Raw genomic sequence first — 19,569 nt, 5'->3', positions numbered from 1 at the left:
GGTATAAACTACTTATTAAATAAAAGATTCAACAACAGAACCTACAACCAAAATCACTGTCAGCGCACTAACACCCACTTTCTGGGCCTTCTGTCTTTTATCCTCAACTTTTCGGCAAAACGAATCGGAAGAACCCTCGCAAAAGCATCATCCTCCAGCACGGTCACCATTTTTCTTTGGCAAGCATTCCACCATAGCGCCTATCGTGTGCAGGGAAAATAAAGATTAATGTCCATTCCACTGGCCTGATGAAAAGTGAGAAATACTCCACTCCCCATCCTGGCCCCATCCCTGGCCACGGTCCACCACGGTCGCCTTTTTATACGGCCAGCTTACCGAATTGCGGTTCCGGCTCTCAATCGGTCCGCTGGGGGAAATGGCTCGCTTTCGGTAGCTCATAATTTCGATGTCGATGTCGCATGTTGGTTTTTTATTGTTACATGTGTACATGTGTCCCCGTCCTTATGTGTTAGGCCTTCGACCAACCTTCCTGGGAGGGGGTTCGAAGCTTGCCCAAACAAAGAAAGAAAACTCGCATCGATCTCCAAACTGATAAGGGTGAACTTTTTTGGTGTGCGGATGTGGGACCACCGCTATCAATGTCGATAGTGGTGGCAATTCGAGAGAATTGTACAGTGGTCGTGGTGGTCATCATTATCATTAGTAGCGAGAGATTTGCCATCGAATTCCATGCGTGGGACAGCCGATCGGTGGGAAGACTAATGATGCTTACTTAGCTCCTAATGCAGTCCCGACGGGGTGAGGGTGGTGCGGAGTGTTGGATGTGGTTAGGGAACCAGTAATCGGAAAAGTTCGACTCCCGAGCATGCTGTGAATGACTGTGTTTAGGGATATCAATCAACGTTACGTTGAATGTTGGTAGGACATATTTAATCTTTTACTGTCAAATTTTGAAAGTGAAAATTTGGTTTTTCACGCGAAAATTTCTACCTTTCTAACGGAATGAAACGTAATTTTTATTTCTTGCTCAGTAAATGCATTCGAGGAAAAGGCTTAATATAGCCCAACAACAACAAAAAGTAAACAGACAGTTTTCCCATTTCGATCAGGTTTTCCCCTCAACTCCCGAGAAAAGCACAGAAGAAGTATAAACGGCACAAATAATCCAACCATTGACAGTATTCGGTTTGATGCACAACATTTTCCACCTGGCATTTTTCCCGCTTCGTCTGGCTTTTCTTTTCCATCGCCAAAGCTTCGGAAAAGCTGGGGCAAAAATTCAAATTCCAACTCGACAGCATTCACCAAACTTCTCCCTCACTCTTGCTGTGCGAACAGGAAGGTCACCGACAGGCTGAATCGCTATGAAATGCAGTTTTCACGCTTCTGCAAAGGAAAAACTTTTTCGATGCACCTTGACCGGGTTTTTGCACGTTACGGGGTGCTGGGAGAGCTGGAAAATGGTGAGTGGTATTAGAGCAGTCGAACGTGGCCGGATGGAGCCAACGAAGGTCCAACTTTCATCGCAGATAAGTTGAAGATTTTCGATCAATTTAATTACCCATTTGAGGTTGATCGGTTGCGATTTTCCCGGCTGCTTTCTTCACCCGTTCGAATTCTAACGTATCCCCGTGGATATGTGTGACCGAAAAATGGACGCTCAAAGTTTAACTTTTAACACGACTTTCGAATGCGCGAAGCGAAATGCACAAATCTTTGTGAATTTTACCTACAATTTTCCTATGCCTTTTCTTTGGTTGCTCTGCAATCAACTTTGTTCATGTGCTTGTTGCGAATATAATGACACACACATACACCTACACTGGCTCACCTTCACACGTGCACATGAGTGCATGGGAAATAAAATCCAGACGCTTGCAGACGCACATCATCGCGCAACACCAGCAAAAAGAAAAAATCAGGCCCAAGAGCGCAACGCTCGTTGCGATTGCTCGTACATTCGGTGTCACGCTGGAATTTATTGGATGATTACTTTTATGTTGCTTTTAGCATACACAAATAAAGCGCGCCTTTCTACCTTTCTTCGGCACGGGAGAGAAAAAAAAAGAACAGACAACATGCTACACTACCACCACCATCCATCTATGTACCGGTACGCTGCACACCTGGATGTGGTGGACCGCTCCACAGTGGTCCAATGACAGCAGCTGGGAGGACATCAGCGTTGTCAAATTTGATCATCTAGAAGCGTGGTGGTGTTATGATATTGCTGTTCTATTTCTGATAGCTTATCTTTTGACCGGTAGAAAAGTTGTACGAAAAATGCTTCAGTGCCTGCAATGTAGGCAATCTTATGTTTCATTTTTAGCACGCGCCGAAGGGTATTGCCTTTGTGTAAATTTGACTTTTTACGCGAGTAACTTCTAGAAGCTTTGAGACATTTTTATGTGTTAAATAGTTGTAAAAAGTAACATTTCATAGAATTTAATTAAAAACATAACATAAAATGATTTTAAGATGAGTAATCAAAAATAGCTATTCTACATTCGCAGCTCATGAGCCTGAAGATATGCTAATTTTAGATAAAAGGCTAGTAGATAGTTCTCAGAAAGCAAGGAAATTATCGAAAAACTACTTTTACTTTGAATGAAATTTTTGTTGACCCTGAAATTAATTTTCTTTTACCTTTTTTATTTTTCATAAAGGAAAATGCAATTATTGTTTGATTGATAATTTTAAATTATCACATTTCTCTACTTAGACTCGCAGTTTTATGAATCGTACAAAGCTACAATTTCCAGGGTTCTTGCACTGAAAACATTAACATTTAAACTTGTGTAATTTTATTAGCTCCAATTAGGGGCGGTCCGGTGGTCAAAGCGATACCGGCGCCAGTTTTCACACGGCAGGACTGGGGTTCATATCCCATCCAGACCGTCTCCCCGTACGGTGGGGCTGACTACATTGCTACGGATAAAATCGAGTCACAGAAAAACGGAAATGGCAGGCCACGACCTCTCGAGGTTGTAAGGCCAAGGAACGTAGTGCGTTTTTAACTACAATGTAATATCCATTGGAAAAAAATAATTGATAAAGCAATTTCCTCATGGACTAAGTTGTACTGTAGTTTAAGCACCTAAAGATAGGCTATTTTACGCCTATGTTGCTGATACTTGCATAGTTTCGCCTAACTTTCCTTACGATAAAAATAGAGATGATAATTAATAAATAAAGCAAAAAAATATGAAACATTATTTAATGCCGCAAATCTTTATGTAAAAAAAGCATTTTATTTAAACAAATCAAAAAGGTCTCCATGATCACCGGCGAACATTAATCAGTATTTTAAATGAAAAGAGATGTTCGATTTTTTAACGTCGCATGCCCACCCACTGACCCATTGTGGGGCGGTAATTCAATGCAGAGGTACTCCGGGATGGCCATCTATCGAAATGGCCGCCCTCTCCAAATGGTGTGCGTGTGCCACCAGATTCACGGTGGAAGTAAAACACCGTCCCCCTCCCCCCTTTCCACCCTAATTCCCCCCTCCCCAAGGATGAGATGATTGAATGGAAAAGGCCTGGCCACCGGGGTCGGGTATGCGGTATGCGGAAGCCCATTTCATCGATGACGATATTGAAAACATAAAGCTTATTTTATGCGTCATAACGATAATAATATGAAATAATAACTGACAGATTTATAACGACACGTTTGCCTTGCAATGCAATCCACAATCCACGCTCCGGCCGAGAACGCAAAGGACACATTCGCTGTTCTACGCGTGGCGGGACATATGTGACATCGCGTTCACGACCCCGGAAAACTCGGGCGATTTTGAATCGTAAGTAGACTAGCGCAGTGTTTCCTTGCTGGCTTTCTCCGTGCTACATACACACACACACACACACACACACACACAAAGATGAACACTATCTGCAATCAACCGTTCTCGGTGGTCGGTGGAATGCTTGAAGCCGTGCGCGTGAAAACCGCGTACTATGCGTTATTTTCTTCTTTCCGACCTGGGGTTGGAAAAAAAGGTAATATTTTCATGCAAATTATTTCCGTTTTCCCTTCTGGGTGGCGAGGTAGAAAAGCTTGGCTTCCGGTTTCCGTCTCCAGCACCTGACGACCCACACAGGGTGGGTGCGCCGACCATCAAGTCGGTGTTTTTATGATCCTGCTTTAGTTTACAATAAATTAATTCCGTATTTAGGCTTTTCCGGAACTTTTCTTTCGGGGATGGTTTTTTTTTTTTTGCTATGCCGCTGCATGTGTCTCGAACAGTGGAAGGTGAAATTGGAAGAGGAAAAATGGGAAGAGGAGATTGAAAAGGAAAGGTGAAGCAGGAAGCTTCGAAAGGGAGTATTTGGAGCGAATGTCGTGCCAGCGTTCAATTGCGACCTGAAGTTGTTTCGGGAATGATTTTGTTAAGGTGACGAATTGATGTCCCGTTCACGCGTTCCAGCGCTATAAGCACAAGTTAGTGGTCGTTTCAGGACGTTTTTGGGCACGGTGGAATAGGCAGAAGCATAAATCATCAACCGCTTAATGAAATCGCCGCCATATTTCATCGTGTCGAGGTGTGTGTGTGTGTGTTTCTTTTTCGTCGTGTGTTTTGAGCCTCCCCTATTTCGGCAAGTGGTCGAATGTTCCACCATTGGTGGACACATTTTAAAGCACAGGTGCACCCGTGTTCGAAGGATTACGGGGTTGTTAGTTTGACGAATAGCTTCTTATATCGATTTGTAGCATGAAGATCTGCTCCCTGGTACCTCATTTGGCCAGTCACTCATTTGGCCCGCAACTGTGCGGCGCTGATTTATTAAGTACTGGAGGATATATTTTCTCGGGTAGTGAGTTTTGGATTGGATTCTGCTGAGGTGACTTGAGACTTGAGATAGCGAGCGCTGTTTGTTTCGCTTTGTTTTGAGTTTGTTTCATGTGCCGTCCACTCATGACAGCTGTCATATATGGGTTTTGCGAAGTAAACTCAATATAAATTACTGACATACTTATCAGGCATTACAACTGCTTTACAGTCTTGACTAACTGCAGAATTCGTTGACACCGCTCACTGTAGACCGTCGATGCCTGATAACACAATATTCTAGGGATTCACGATCACAGTTTGGGCCTTTAAAGTTCCTTCTTCTGTTGATGTGGACATTCCAAACCATTTTTGCGGGCTTGGTTGGCTTAAAACCTAGTGGAAACATCTGATGGAACTCTTCTTCTGATACGACTTCTCCATTGTCCTTCCCCATCTTTGGAGGCCTTGTACATTATCAATGCAGAAAAGACTAATAAGATATTCTCTTAAACAGTTGCTTGGACAGGGTCTACTCATGTATCCTACATTGTCTCGACATTAACCATATGGGTCTTGAGATGGAGGAGTTATTTCAGGCTATAGCTTAGTTGGAAGTTGATGCCTTCGCACTTATCTTAACATCTATTTTATTGTCGGTGCTGTCTTTTAACATAAAATTAGTATTGTTTTGAAAGTCTTCAGAGGAGTAAACACCACTGAGGAAGTTATTATTTGAAACCCATAATTTCCATTCGCCTCTGACATTTTCAATCTGAGGCATTGTGCCACTTGATTAATCCGACAGCCTCCAGCAATACATTCAGGCCGTCCTACATGAAAAAAATCCTACAGCCTCCAAAAAAGAAGTCCTATTTTGTCTGCGTATTCCAGTATTTGGAATGACTTTTACAATGTCTCGGATTTTTTCTCTAGCTCTAGATCGAAAGGAAAAGAGACTAAACCACCATCTGGCATGTGGCGAGAACCATTTCTTTCTAGCTTAGTAAGATTAGCCGGGATTCCTAAAGTCCCTTCCATGCCGTATACTTTTACCTTGGCTGAACTGTCATATGCAGCTTTAAAATTAATGTAGAGATGGTAAGATTGCAAGTAATGCTCCGTTTTCCTCTAGTTCTGGTCAGTGGATATATTGCTGCTTCGTTACACGTCCTGACAGCTTGTGATTTTTTTACGGTGAATGGGACAAGCCAATTTAATAGTATCAGAAAATATTTTTTGCTGGCAGTGTTTAACACTGTGATAATCCTGTATTTAGTTAATTAAGAATGAAACAAGGTGCCAAGACTTCAATCACAACGCATCAATACGCTAGCTCATACAACCTTGCGTGATCTTGGCTAGCCTGGCTTTCAGTTTCTTGATTTAACCTTACCTGAATAGTCTGTGCTGCATACAGCGAGGCAAGTTTGGATGGGATTGGAATTGCAGTCATGCCTTGTGAAAAAAAGTAACGTCTGAATCGCTTGTGCCTTCAGACCGCTCCATACTCAATATCACTTAATAATAATAATATTTCTTGAACAAAACAAATGTATTCATTACTTTACTAACAAATTCACTTTAAAGATGGCTCTTTTTTGCTATAAGAATACCATTTCAAGGATACGTTAGAAGGTTCAACTAAAATGAAATTCTTGATCGAGATACTTCAGAGACGCGAGCCCGACCTTCACATGGCCGTTGACTGGAAGATCAAAATTGAAGCAGTTGGAAGGATGAATAAAAATTCAAAATGAAACAAACATATCCATACACAAACACACAGAACACACAGAAGCATCCTCAGCCGGATATTGCTGCACATTCGCGCCAGCGATAGGAAGATTGCTCGGATTAATTTCTGCAAGTACAACTTAATGAAACTGCCTAACGCTCCATCCTCGTGCCGGATCCTCCCGTCTAAAGTCCGCTTCTTTATACCACCGCTGCTTCCTGCACGTTATGGGATCATAAAAGCGGGAAACTTTCCACCCCGTTCCACCCCATCCCACCCATCCATCAGCCTCTTTATCGCAACCGGTAAAATGCAATCCTTTCTTTAGTGAGCTCTGTCCAATGGTGGGAGAAAGACTCGAGAAACGAAGAAAAAAAAACTACAACACAGCATATCATTCGGCGTTTGCTGTGAGAAAATGAGGCCCAATAAAATAGCAAGGGGGATGGGGAAGGAGGTTGTGGGGAGGGGGAATGGAAAACCGGGCCCTAGCAGACAGACGCACCAACAAACCGGGAAGTGCGAGAGTTGTAGCGACATTATTGTCGTTCTCGCGTCTCGAACAAATCGAGCGAGAAAGTTTCCCTCCTGGGGGAAGCGTTTGAGGGGGAAAAAAGAGGGAGGTTGGAGTGATTTGGTAAGGGAAAGGGAAGAAGAAAGAATGGGAGCAGAGAAAGGCTAGTTGATGGTGAGCTGGTTAAACATAGGGAAATAAACGTGTAACTACGCGGTTCGGTGTGGTTCATTTGGGTTTTTTCTTTTAGGTGAGGGTGAATCGTTTTGCGTGCGCCATTTTAAAAATTAAATACTGGTGAAGTGGTGGTAGCTTGTTTTTTTTCCTCCCTACTGTTGGCAAAGCATCGCGAAGCAATCGTTTCGAGAAGGTAACATCGAGACGAGATTGTTCGGGCGCGTGCGAGAGTGTCTGTGTGTGTGTTGAATTTTAATTCCAACAATCGACCACAAACCCTTTTGATGCTTGGTAAAGTTGCAGGGAAATGGAACAAAAGACTGTTTTTCCTCGCGGTACAATAAAAACCAGCGATCGGCTTCTTCGGAGCTGTACATCCTTTGCATTTTGCGCTCAAAGCGTTGCCTGTTCAATCCTTCAAGTCGCACCAGACACAGAACCCAATTTGCCAATCTCGTTCAGTAAGTCGAAACTTATTAACGCTCACTGAAACTCGTCTGGTCTGGTATTTGTTGGCAAATTAAGTTCATCGCTCTATCTGTTTGCCGGGGAAAAGTTTTGGTTTCCTATTTTTTGTGATTGAAGCGTGCAAATATTCGCAGCATTGTGGAGAGCTCTAAATTACATTGCTGTACAATGAGTGCTTATTGGGAAAAAATGTAACACTTTAATATTTTAATTGTAATAAGTTAACATCTTAATGCGATCAGTATGGCCAGACCGTTTTTCTAGATTAAACATTTTAATTGTTCTGGTAAACTGTAACATCATCCTTCTCACTTAAGGACCCTTCTACTGGCTTATAATAACTCTGATTCTCGAAGATGTTAGATAGTTAAAAAAATAATAAATTTAACATATAATCACAGAAGGGTCACACAATCACGTCTGACATTTCTCATTAAAAGCAGTAGGCCAACTAGCCGATAAAAGTTTCAAAAACTGTTGGATTTTTTTTTTGCTTCATGCCCTCCATCGCTAGAAGTACCGGGCGCCTCCATCGCGATGGGGTCTCGATGTACAAGGTTTACACAGGCAATCAGTCACCGTAATGCGCCGGAATGTTTCCACCATATTTCACATCATCACTGAAAACCTGGAATTTGGCATTCTGAATCTCAAAATGGCGTAAAGAGTATTGCATCAGACTAACAAAACAAGTTGTTTGTCCGTGTATTTTTGCTAACTAGAAAGAAATGTGACGAAATGGGAGGAAAAAGAAAAAGGCTAGAAAAAATTGAGAAAAAATCGAAAGAGAATTAAAAGAGACATGAGAAAGAAATAAGAAAAAAAAAAAGAAACGACTGACTATACTCCTAATACTGACTAGAAAATGATAAGTTTCAAAGAGAAAAAAAACCGCTAAACTGGTGTTAACGAGTTGGTGGTATTTTAGAAGTAAATGCTGATTATAATGATGTTAAAAAAATGGTTGAAAAATAATTTTGACCTGGAATTCGTTCTTATGCGCCTTTAGTGCCGCTGTGCTGCAGTTTGCAGACGGCTTAATTTAGATGCTTTAATTTGCCCAGTCAATCACCCTCGGCTTACCTTTTAAATTAAGCTCGCAATTTTGTAGCTCATTTGCAATAGTTCAAGTGCACTAAACACAGCGGCTAAGCGATTAAAGATGCGATATATTGATTTTTGGTAAACAGTTAAAATTGTTCGGCATTAAGTTTTAAATTCTATTTTTTATTTAAACTACTACATAAAATTGCACAAATTTACGCCTCGTTGGAGCAAGAGTAAAGTGTAAATAAAATAAATTATTCCTATCGCTGCTTAGTCACACCATCAGCTGCAGCGCAGTGAAGTGCAGCATTGAGTAATCGCAAATCGCTCGCTCTACCAGCATCGCCCGCAGTTTAATCGATCGTTCGAAGCAGTGAAAATTCCACCCAATTTCGGCAGCTTTATTAACCGATTCCACTATCGAGACGAGGTTTGCAGTTAATGTTCACAAATTTATAGCCAACACATTATGACCGGTGGTTGCGTTTGACCACCTTCCCCAAAACCACACTCACCCTTCCTTGCTTCAACGTCCCAACGAGCAGCCGGACATGTTTTGCTTGGATAGTGTTTCCGGACAGGGGTATTTTCAAAAGGGCTAGCTGAATGCTGATGTACTTACTCTGCAGCGAAAAACATTTACTGCTGCCACACGCACACACACACACACACACACACACTAACGCATCGCATCGAGTACTACCAATAATGTGGAATCTGGTCCGGTAGCAAAAATGAAAAGTAACAACTTTCCACCAAACCAACACCTACCTCCATCAAGGGTTTCGCTTGAATTGAATTAAAGTGAAACCTTCCCCATCGGTCGGTTCTCCATCGCGGTAAACTATCGGGATTCGGGCCACTGACGTACATTAGCTGACTCGCATACTGCAGACTGACCCCTCTCAGCTCCGGTTCTAGCTCGGTAATAAAGTAACCGATAGCTCAGCCCGAACGATGGTGAATGCAGCCGGAAAATTATACACGGAAAATATAGGGACGAGGGAGGCACCCATTTAACTGCTCCGGCCAGGACTGATCTGTGGCCCTGATTTGATTTCACTAATGGGACCTATCCGGGCGCCGGCGTTGCTTCTGGTTTCGAATTTCACATTCCGATGGAAGCGTCCCGGTGGCTCACATGTCGATGGAGACGCCCGGTGCTTCACGCTGGAAATGGAGGCGCCTGGTGCGTTGTAGATTTTAATGAAATTCCTACCCCGTGTATTAGCGGGGGGGGGGACCAAGTTTGAGGAGTGGGAAAAGCATGCCAGTGGTGCAGCAAATTTGTACGTTCCGATCGATTCACAGCCTGCGTTTGAATAGCAGTTCACAGGTAGTACAGACAGCCGATAAAGTGAAGGTTTTAACAGTCGTGGGAGTGCGAGCGCGCGCGACTGCCGCGTAAAAATTGCGTTCCGCACACGTATCCGGTCGACAGGTACGTGTACCGACCAACCCCGAAAAGAAAGAAGAAAAAAAACACGCTGCTTCGGTTGATCGAACCCAATCGGTTTCAGTGTACGGTAGTAAAAATCACAAAACCAACACACGGGCACGGCACGGAAAACTGCTGAAACGGTGTTCGGGGTGTTTAAAAAAAAAACACAACCGCCTGCATCACCCGCTGGCAAGCCGTTCGGTAAACGAAATGGAAAATTGCGCGTACCATTCACGTCGGCATGATTATGGTGCTAAGCATAACGTGGTCAGCCTACTCGGCACACCGCCAGCGCTTACCCTCAGGCTTCATGAACCGGTGACCACAGCAAAAATTGCTGATTTCAACCAATTTTCCACCAACACTGCTTTACTATCTCCCTTCGGGGCCAACCATCCTGGTTTTGATTGAACATGTGTGCGCGCGTGTGTGCGTGTGTGGTTTGTGATGATGGCTTGTGCTTCACAAAATAGGAACAGAAGAAAAACACAACATGCTCAGAGGGTTATCATACACCCGATGATAACTTGGCTCGAAAGTGTTGATTCTGACGAAACGCGTCCATTTTTTATTGTGGTGATTTCCGCCTGTTCGCAGCCACACACACACACACACACACACACACACACACACACACACACACACACAGATTTTGAGGGGGTGCCTCACGTTCTACTATTCATAGCTGTTTTTTTTTTTTCCTTCGTACGTTCATACATCTATAGATATATTATCGATACTCACAGTCGTCACCCTGTCATTGTGGATACAACAACCACACCTAATGTTCTTCAACCCCTTCGACAACAACAACAACACCAACAACCAATGGTGAATGCGCCGCACGTTGGCCATTGATTCCGATCGTTTGGTGGAGCAGAAGTGCTTGAACGCCAATCGCACCTGGAGGGTGGAGGCTGAGTAGGGCATGGCGGTGCAATGGAACAGAAATTTATTGTCCCACACACACACACGTACGTGAGTAGTGGGTAACCGATTTGTGCAGTCAGTGGTTTCGCGTGGTTCGGCCGGTATTATCGGTGTCAAGATGAAAGATTTAATATTGATTTCGACATTGATTTTTGCCTCCGGGTTGTGTTTTGCTTCGCTTTTGCGTTGGCTTTTCATTTTACATTCAACACCTTTTTTTAAAGCAAAAAAAAAAAGAACAGTTGAAATATCCGGTACATACAGCAGCAAACATTGCAATAAGATCAATTGAACTTTGATTAAAACGCTAGAGAAAGGTTATGAAGATGAAATTCTACGAATTGATTTGTTTCAAATTAGTTTGTTTTTTCTGTACGTTTAAAATGAGTTTAGGGGTTTAAAGTATGGTATGGTTTAAATACTATGGTAAAAACATAATAATCAAAAAAGTTTTTTTCAATCCTAATATTATAAAAATATCAGTCCATGGCTTAAGTACTCTCTGGAGCTTTGCTAAAACACAGTGGGCGCCTTTGCATAAAACTTCATCAAAATTTGTTTAAATTTATTAGAAATATTAGAAAGATTTATTAGAAAGATTATTAGAAATCTCACCAAAATTAACATTCTTATGTATTACTGATGTTTCTCCCGACTGTCTATTTCTCTTTGCTATTTCTTTGGTATGTTGTAAAAAAAAAAACAACTTTGGTATGTAGTATGTAAAAAAATAACTTGATATTATTTATCTATGTAAGTTTTTGTGAATAAAATTAAGATGAAACTTCAATTATAGTCCAAAACTGTATCTGTGTAAGAATGTATTTAAAATAGTTTAAGAATTTTTCAATTTCCTGTTAATTTTCCATTGGCTCAGAATCTCAAAAATTCTCAAAAAAAATTCATGATTTATTAAAATTATGTTACTGAATTAAAATTTACTCGCCAGGCACAAAAATGCAGATAGATATTGCAAATTTAGATAATTCTGGCTGATAAATGAAAAAGGTTTCTTTGTTTTTTTTTTTTTAAAGCAAAACGACCTAGGCAATTTGATCATTCAAAAATATCCTGTTAACATGTTTGCATTTCATGATAAAACGGACAAAATAAATTCGATCCAAAATGAAACAAATTCAGCATTTTTTTGAACGAAAATGAAAAAAATGGTTTTTGACACTAGCATTTGTTAAACGATCACAGTGAACTTTCGGCATTGTAGGGCACGGACAATATTGCCATTTTTTTTTATTTATATTAAAGAAGAATTGTTGTTCACGCAGTTCTCCCATAGTGATAACTGACTTTCCAACTATGTGGTAGTAATAAGTCTAGTAAGTCAGAAATGGCACGAATGACCTAAGAAGTCGTTAGGCCAAGACAGAAGAATAACTTTCATTATCGAATGTATTGGTAGTAGTACTCTTTTGTCCGTCACTGTAAATTAGTGCATTTTGTACTGATAAGGTTTTTTGAACTTCTTTTTTGTAACATACTATCCAATTTTTTTTCCTCCCACCCACAATTGTCTTAATCATGCTTACCACTTCAATCAACCGATGATATGCCTACCAAATAACCCAACTCAGATGGGACCGTTTGCTGCGTTGAAAATGGACCAAAATGTTGCGTGAGTGAAGTTTCCAGCGAAGGATGTGTACCGTGCTCATCTAGCACGCCTTTGAAATCGCATTTTGATTCTGTTCCTGTCTGAACTTACGGCCCGGTTAAAATCCGTACAAGCGGCTTACTCGCAGCAATGTCGGTGATGGTTCTGTAACAACTTTCTACGCGTGTTGCCCACACATCATCATCATCCGGCAGGCAGGCGCAGACGCTCATGTGCCGCAAAAGAGCATATTGGTTGCAGTTTCGCAAGGGCGTGCTGACACTGGCACGAGTGATCCAGTGCAGTGTAAAATTGTTTGAAAATTATCTTCCCACCGAATGCTGTGCTGTGTATCCGGCTGCAGCAATATCTCAACCGAACCGGCTGCAGAATTCCGTCCACCATACGACTGTTGCCGACTGTTTTCTGTTCCACTTCCACACCGACACACGTGTTCCAGAGCAAAAGGTTCATTAGAAAGTTCAAACCTAATTACACCGAGCCACCGAAGGTAAACGCGAGGCACCGACGGACTGAGGCTGTCGGTTCGGGGCGCAAGGAAAACTTCCTTAACCCAGGCATGCCGTGCCCGGTTGGCATTACAGAAATCAATTAAAATAATACATGTTCATCAGATTAAATTTAATGCCTGTTTTGCTCGACCAAACAAAAACCACGCCCACCATACGACCGCCACACCGAGACGTGCAACGTGGAAAAGCGCTTCCAGGTTGTTCCGGTCTTTTCGATCTTCCGAACCTCCGCAGTCGGGCGAATCATTCGGATCCGGATGGGGAAGAATGTCTGTCCAGCAAATGTTTACTTTGTGCCAGGGAGGTTGGGAAATATTTATGTGTGCAGATTGTTCTTGTTGATGCTGGCGATGTTCATCAATAGTCAATGCGAGGACACATCGTAAAATCACCTGTCCGCAGGAAGGCGCATACTGGCGTCGGTAACAGACGACTGCCTATAGCTGCTCGCCAAACACACACAGACACGCAGACAATAACGTGCGGTACCGATTTCGTCTTTATCATCATCATTATAGTCCTTCTCATTAGTATCGTTTGTTGGCAATTTCGAACACCATCTTCTTTGCCGACGGAAAGCGATCATTGAAGAGAAAAAAGAAGAAAAAAACAGAGTAACCTCCAGCGAAGCTAATACCTGATGGACTCTGTGGTTTTCTTTATTTCTCGCTTTCTCTTTCTCTCTCTCTGTATGCTTCACTCAATGTCCAAGAATATCACCAAGCACGAGGATATCTTGGAAAATAAACGTCTTGGGGTAGCCGGTGTTTCGCTGAAAGCTCAGGACCGTTTTTTTTCGCTCCAACAAAATGAGCCTGAAATGAAAACAATACTCTTGGTAACGCTAGACAAGATTTTGATCCCACCCCCCACAGACCCATCTTTATTGCTTCTCGGCACAGCAAGACTGACTGGAACGTAGCATCGACATTAAATCATCGAAACATCGGCAGCTTGGGATTGCTTTTTGCAAGGATCATCCGGATAAATAGCTGATTCCACTCAGCTTGCCGATGAGCGCATCGGAAGAAAATCCGTTGCCTGTTCCCTTATACCAACGTATGATCCCGTATGGTGACGTTAGCTTTGAGTTTAGAGGAATTTGAAAGAGTGACTTCGTTGCAAGCGATGCTTGGATGAATTTTTGAGGATGAAAAAACATCAATCCTTCATGCTAAATTGTTAAAAAAAATTGAAGGTGGACAGAGCTTTGCATTTAAGAATGAGATGGAAACATTGCCAAACCAAAAAAAAAAAACAAAAGGAACTACAATAATCTTGACAATATGGCATCAGTCCATAATAATAAATAAATAAATAAAAATAAAATAAATAACTACAATAATCTTATATTCAACGCTCACGAAGTTCCCAACGGTTTCATAGGAATAAATTGAGACCACATCTTGGACATGTTAAAGATTATGGAGCAATTCTGAGCTCTTTCTGAGGCTTAGCATACTCTACCCTGGAAAAAACGATTGAATGAGGTAATCCAGAAAAAAATATCATTTATGAAGCTCTTGTTCAGACGAACACCTACCGTTCTTGGGCATATGTTTCGTGAAGGTCGTTATCGTTTCAGTCTGAGTGATTGTCTCATCGACGGTGACTTTTATTTAACAATTTCCTCAAAGGCTTCTTCAACGCTTCATTTTTTTTAAGTCCAATATTTAGAGCTCGTTAATGAGAATTGGTAATTTTTTCAACGTTAAGCCTCCAGAATACCAACAGTTACATTGTTGATAGGACATATGTCTGGTACGAGTATAATCGTATTCGGTTTCTGCTAATGTAAGGATATCTGTATCACCAAGAATTTCTTGAAGTTGATAAGTCTTCTATCCTTGCTCTGCTTGCACACCGGGTCTAAGATAGTCCAGAGATCCTGAGAAGAAGATCCCGAGAAGAAGATCATGAGTTCTGCAAGCATGGTAGAAGACTTGTGTGTCCTAAAAGGACTACCGGGCGTATCAGCATGCTAAAGTTTTCTAGATCACAAGATTATGAGAAGTAAAAAGGCCTTTTAAATTGTTGTTACTGTTTGAAGCTACAATCATTTGCTAGGGAGCAGAGCTCCACTTTAACCTGGCGATCGTCATCGCCAACTGATACAATGCTTCCCAGTCGGGCTCTATCACGTCGAGTGCTCCTGGAAAGCCAATTCACTAATCGCATTGAGCCTCAAGTCAAACCATTTAATCATCAGATGAAGAATTCGAGTAAGGATTGAGATTTCGATCAAAAGCCCGAGATGAATCTTTCTCAGTGAGAAGATCAAATAAAACTAAAAGAAGATATAAGCAGTCATCAGAAAGTGCTAAACTATTTATATTTCGTTATGCATCTCACAGTTACGTCTCATGGTATGAAAGCATCCTAATTGAAGTTACTTGACTGCTATTTTAAATCAGCTGATAGGTTAAAGGCTTAAACTCTGATTGATTAATTTTGCGCCTAGCACTTATGCAATTTGCATTACTTGCGCTTCAAAGTGATGCTGTGAATGAACACGCTATCTATCCCAACCAGCCGATGGAAAATTGAGAAGTTTAGATTATATTTAAATCGTTTCCATTCCAAATTGAATATTTATGCAGAGTGTGTCATAAATTTATTTTTAAGAGAAACATAAACCATTTCCTTATTTTTCATCAAGCAAACCCCTACAAGCAACTAAAACCGTTCGAGAAAACAAAACCGTCGCCTGTCGCACAATTCTTCACATAAAAATGATTGATTATTCCCTACCAACGACAAAAAATCACACAAACAGAAAAAAAACATTTGCCTACAGATGAGAAGGCAAAAATCTAAAAAGTCTTTCCTTTTGTTCTTTCGTCCCGTGGATTTCCGGTCGTTGTTTTTTTTTTTTTTGTCCTAGTGGCTCTTCGTACCGAACCTAAATCAAAGCGAAACAAAACCTAAACAATAACAAAAAATGCATGAAAAACGCACCGTCCACCTTACTGATGATGGAGTTGTAAAAATTATGCTTCACGTTAGCCACTTGCCGCATCAGACAAAACAGAGAGAGAGAGTGACGAAAAAAAAAATGCTAAAAAATGGGAATTAATCTCATACCTTTCTACCGGCGGGAAGTCGTCGGAGAGGCAAAAACCAACAGCAACAACCATCTGGCATTTTTGCGAAACTGCAGTAAGTGAGAAGGTCGAAAATAGATTTCTTGCCACAGCGTGAACTTGAAACAATTTCCAGTCCCGTAAAACCGTCCACCATGATGGTTTCCTCTAGTTTCCCCGTTGATGTTGTTTTTCCCCCTTTTTGGGAAATTTTCTTTTGGCGACTTTTATTTTCCGTTCTTCCTATCAACGCACTCATAGCCTTTATAACCTCACCAAAAAAGAAACCCCTGAAAGTACAAAACAAAAAACATTCATCATAAAAAGCTGCAGGCGTGTTACACACACTCTCCCGGAGGGCGCGCGAGTGATTTGTTTAGTGGTGACGACGTGTACAAACAACAAAACAGCACCACCACGATGACTAAATAATGTGTGTTTAATCTCCGAAAACTGAGCGAGAACATCATTTGTGTGTTATGTGTTTCCCTTTTGTTTTTTGTTGTGACTTTTTTTTTCGTCGCTTCCGCACGGAGGTTGCGAGTTGGCGTGGGGGAGTGATTTGTCGCCACCGTAATGTAATGCGGGTAAAATTGTAAGAACAATCTAACGCTGGGCGCTAACCGTTTGCGAACCGTGGGCCGCAAGAATGCCGATCCTGCACAGAACCGCACGGATCGGTCGGTAATGAAATAAACAAAACGCTTAATGGCTTTTCTACAATCTCTCGGCGACATGCAGATTAGCCGCGGATTTTTCCGGCAAAAGCCCAAATGCTCCGGAACGTTGTCGGGCTCGTTGGGTGGGTGTGCCTTTGCCTTCATGAGCGTTTTTAGAAAGTTTGGCGCATGGAAAGATAATTCTTTCCTCGGAAAATTGGAACGAAAAAAGGAGGCCTCAAAGTATTCGATGATGTCTTCCTGGAACCAGACCATCGAATGACGACGGTCCAGTACGCTGACAGACGTTCGCTTTTCGTAATGGTCGTTGGTTTTTTTATCGCTGCTCTCCACGACTTTAATTCCTGTAAAGACACTCGCTTTCATCCGCTCAAATATTTGCTAATAACCCTTCGTAACGGGGTACCTACGCAATTGCGGGAATTATTGGTAAAGCTTCTGTACTGGACTAGGCACACGGGCAGGTTCACACCCGAACGGATACATACACACCTTGTTAGTAGTGATGGGTTCTTTGGAATACATCTACGGCCGGTTTGACTCCGTTTTCGATTCGGAAGGAAATGAAGTTCGTAACTGTCGGAAACGGTCTGAAATCGTCCAGCTTCGCTCGAGCCGTTGGACCCATGGGAATCGCTCGGAACTATCAGAAATGTCAAAGTAAGCAGAACCAACCTTAAGGTTTCAAACGGTTCCAACGATTCCAACAGTTTCGGATTATTCCGCCGATTCCGACCGTTCTGATATTACCGAAGATTCCGAAGGGTTATGACGATTTTGGAGGTTCCTGACGGGTTTGACGGGTCGAAACGATTTGGACGGTTCCGAACGGATCCAAAAGGTTTTGAACGGTTCCGAAGATTACGGCGATTGTTTAGGAAGCGCCCGGAGCCAGGTCTACTGTTGTGCCAGTCATGCCCACCTCTACTCGTTCGATCGCGAAACACCACAACGGGACGACAATCATTACTGCGAGCATCGCCCGTAGGCTTATGAATTTGACATTAGCCCGAGGCCACTTTTGTCATTGAAGAATCCAACCCCGTTCTACCTTGGCGCACGGTGACCCGACCAACGACAAGATCCGAAGAATGATGACGGACGGACCACCACCAGCTGCCAACCTTGACCCGGGATGCCCTGGATGAGGATGCCCGGCTACTACCAGTGCCTAATAAAAATGCTCACACGAATCTTGCGAGGCGGATGCCTGCCGCACGAGTGTTGCGCACACCAAACCTAACAGAAGAAAAAAAACGAACCCACCCCGGTGATAAAAATAATAATAATTCCAAAGACGCTTACGAGTCCCAGGTGGCTCGTTAGAACTTATTTATGGTTTTGAAAATACACGTTTACGGCACATTATTTCTTGCGACATGAAGTGAAGGCTCCCGGTTCGGTTCCGTTTCGCCAGTAGTTTGCTACCCTACTGCTGGTTACTTGCTCGTTGGAAGCAGCGCTTTCTTCTTCTTCTTCCTTTTTTCTCCCCCTGACTGCTGTTGATGGTTGTCTTGTTCATCCTCTTGCTACTTCGTTTATTTGTCCGCTCACACCGTATTCACGCAATTGCCGGTACAGGTTACGCTGAACAGTGACTGAGTGAGGCCTGGGGTGTAATCAGAACGGACAAAAGAGAAGCCCTCATACACACACATTTAGTGAGGTGTACATACTCTCCACGACGATAAGAATCCAGAAAAGCCAAGCCAAGGAAAGGAAAGCCCGTGCCCGGGCGAAGCTGACAAGTTAAGCGGGTCGTTTATAGTACCGTATAAAACTTATGGAATATTCAGGACCTTCGAGACTGTGGACCCCCCACACACCTTCCGCTTCCCCTCCTCGCAAGCTTCCCACCTTCACCCGTTTCGTTTCGCAAAAACCCGTATCAGCTCTGCTGAGCATGGTTGTGGGTGGTGGTACACGGCTTGTAAGGAATTGACATTACCATCAACAAAAACCTAACCACCGTAACAGCTTCCAGTGCCGGCAGGCTTCCCCATCTTCCGAGCGAAAGGTATTCGACGGGGGGACCTAGCTAGGGGAACCAGCGGGAAAGGATAGGTTGAGATGCAGCAGCTAATACTGTTCCTGTTCCAAACCCAGCCGAAACCATCTTGGGCAGGAAGTTGTGAATAAGTTTTGGCTTCTTTTTTTTTCTTGTTGATCACAATATAGTAAGGAACCCTCCATTTGTCTAGCTGATTACGGGTGCTTTTGTTCTGCCCACGGTACCCCAACCATCCAATACACATCACAAAACAATCACTAAACCATCACGCATGGAAGGAGTCGAGATAGCTAATATGGGAAAGGCAGCATCTTGCCACCACGCTCGGTCAGTGTTCAAATCCCTTTATCGAAACGTTGAGAGAGAGAGAGAGAGAGAGAGAGAGAGAGTGCGACAGAGCTCAGGTGAACGAAAATTATTTTTCTACCTGATAGTGTGGTAGAGATGAGCATTTAAGGATTTCAAAAGTTAGTTTGTTGTATTTTATAGTCGAAATCAAATTTGGAAGAAATTATAGTATCAATTGTTACAATAAAGCTTACTCCATGGGATGAGGTCTCAGAGGAATACTTTTTAAAATTATAAACCTCTGCTCTAACTACC

The 19,569-nt window shown here is 42.4% G+C and overlaps 1 protein-coding gene across 5 annotated transcripts in view; it reads left to right on the top strand.

Annotated features, from left to right (window-relative positions):
* Positions 1–19,569, top strand: part of LOC118506634 (irregular chiasm C-roughest protein-like) — a 205,486-nt gene that overhangs the window by 173,596 nt on the left and 12,321 nt on the right. The window contains exon 2 of one of the 5 annotated variants that reach the window (XM_036044046.1): positions 12,640–12,680. The exons of 3 other annotated variants lie outside the window; for them this stretch is intronic. The gene's annotated coding sequence lies outside the window, so the exon portion shown is untranslated. One more of the 5 variants, XM_036044036.1, reaches the window with a different exon arrangement.

The sequence above is a fragment of the Anopheles stephensi genome, chromosome X, assembly GCF_013141755.1.
Source record: "Anopheles stephensi strain Indian chromosome X, UCI_ANSTEP_V1.0, whole genome shotgun sequence".
Taxonomy (NCBI): Eukaryota; Metazoa; Arthropoda; class Insecta; order Diptera; family Culicidae; genus Anopheles; species Anopheles stephensi.
The sequence above is the reverse complement of the archived record's forward strand: the minus strand, read 5'-3'. Positions and strand labels throughout refer to the sequence as shown.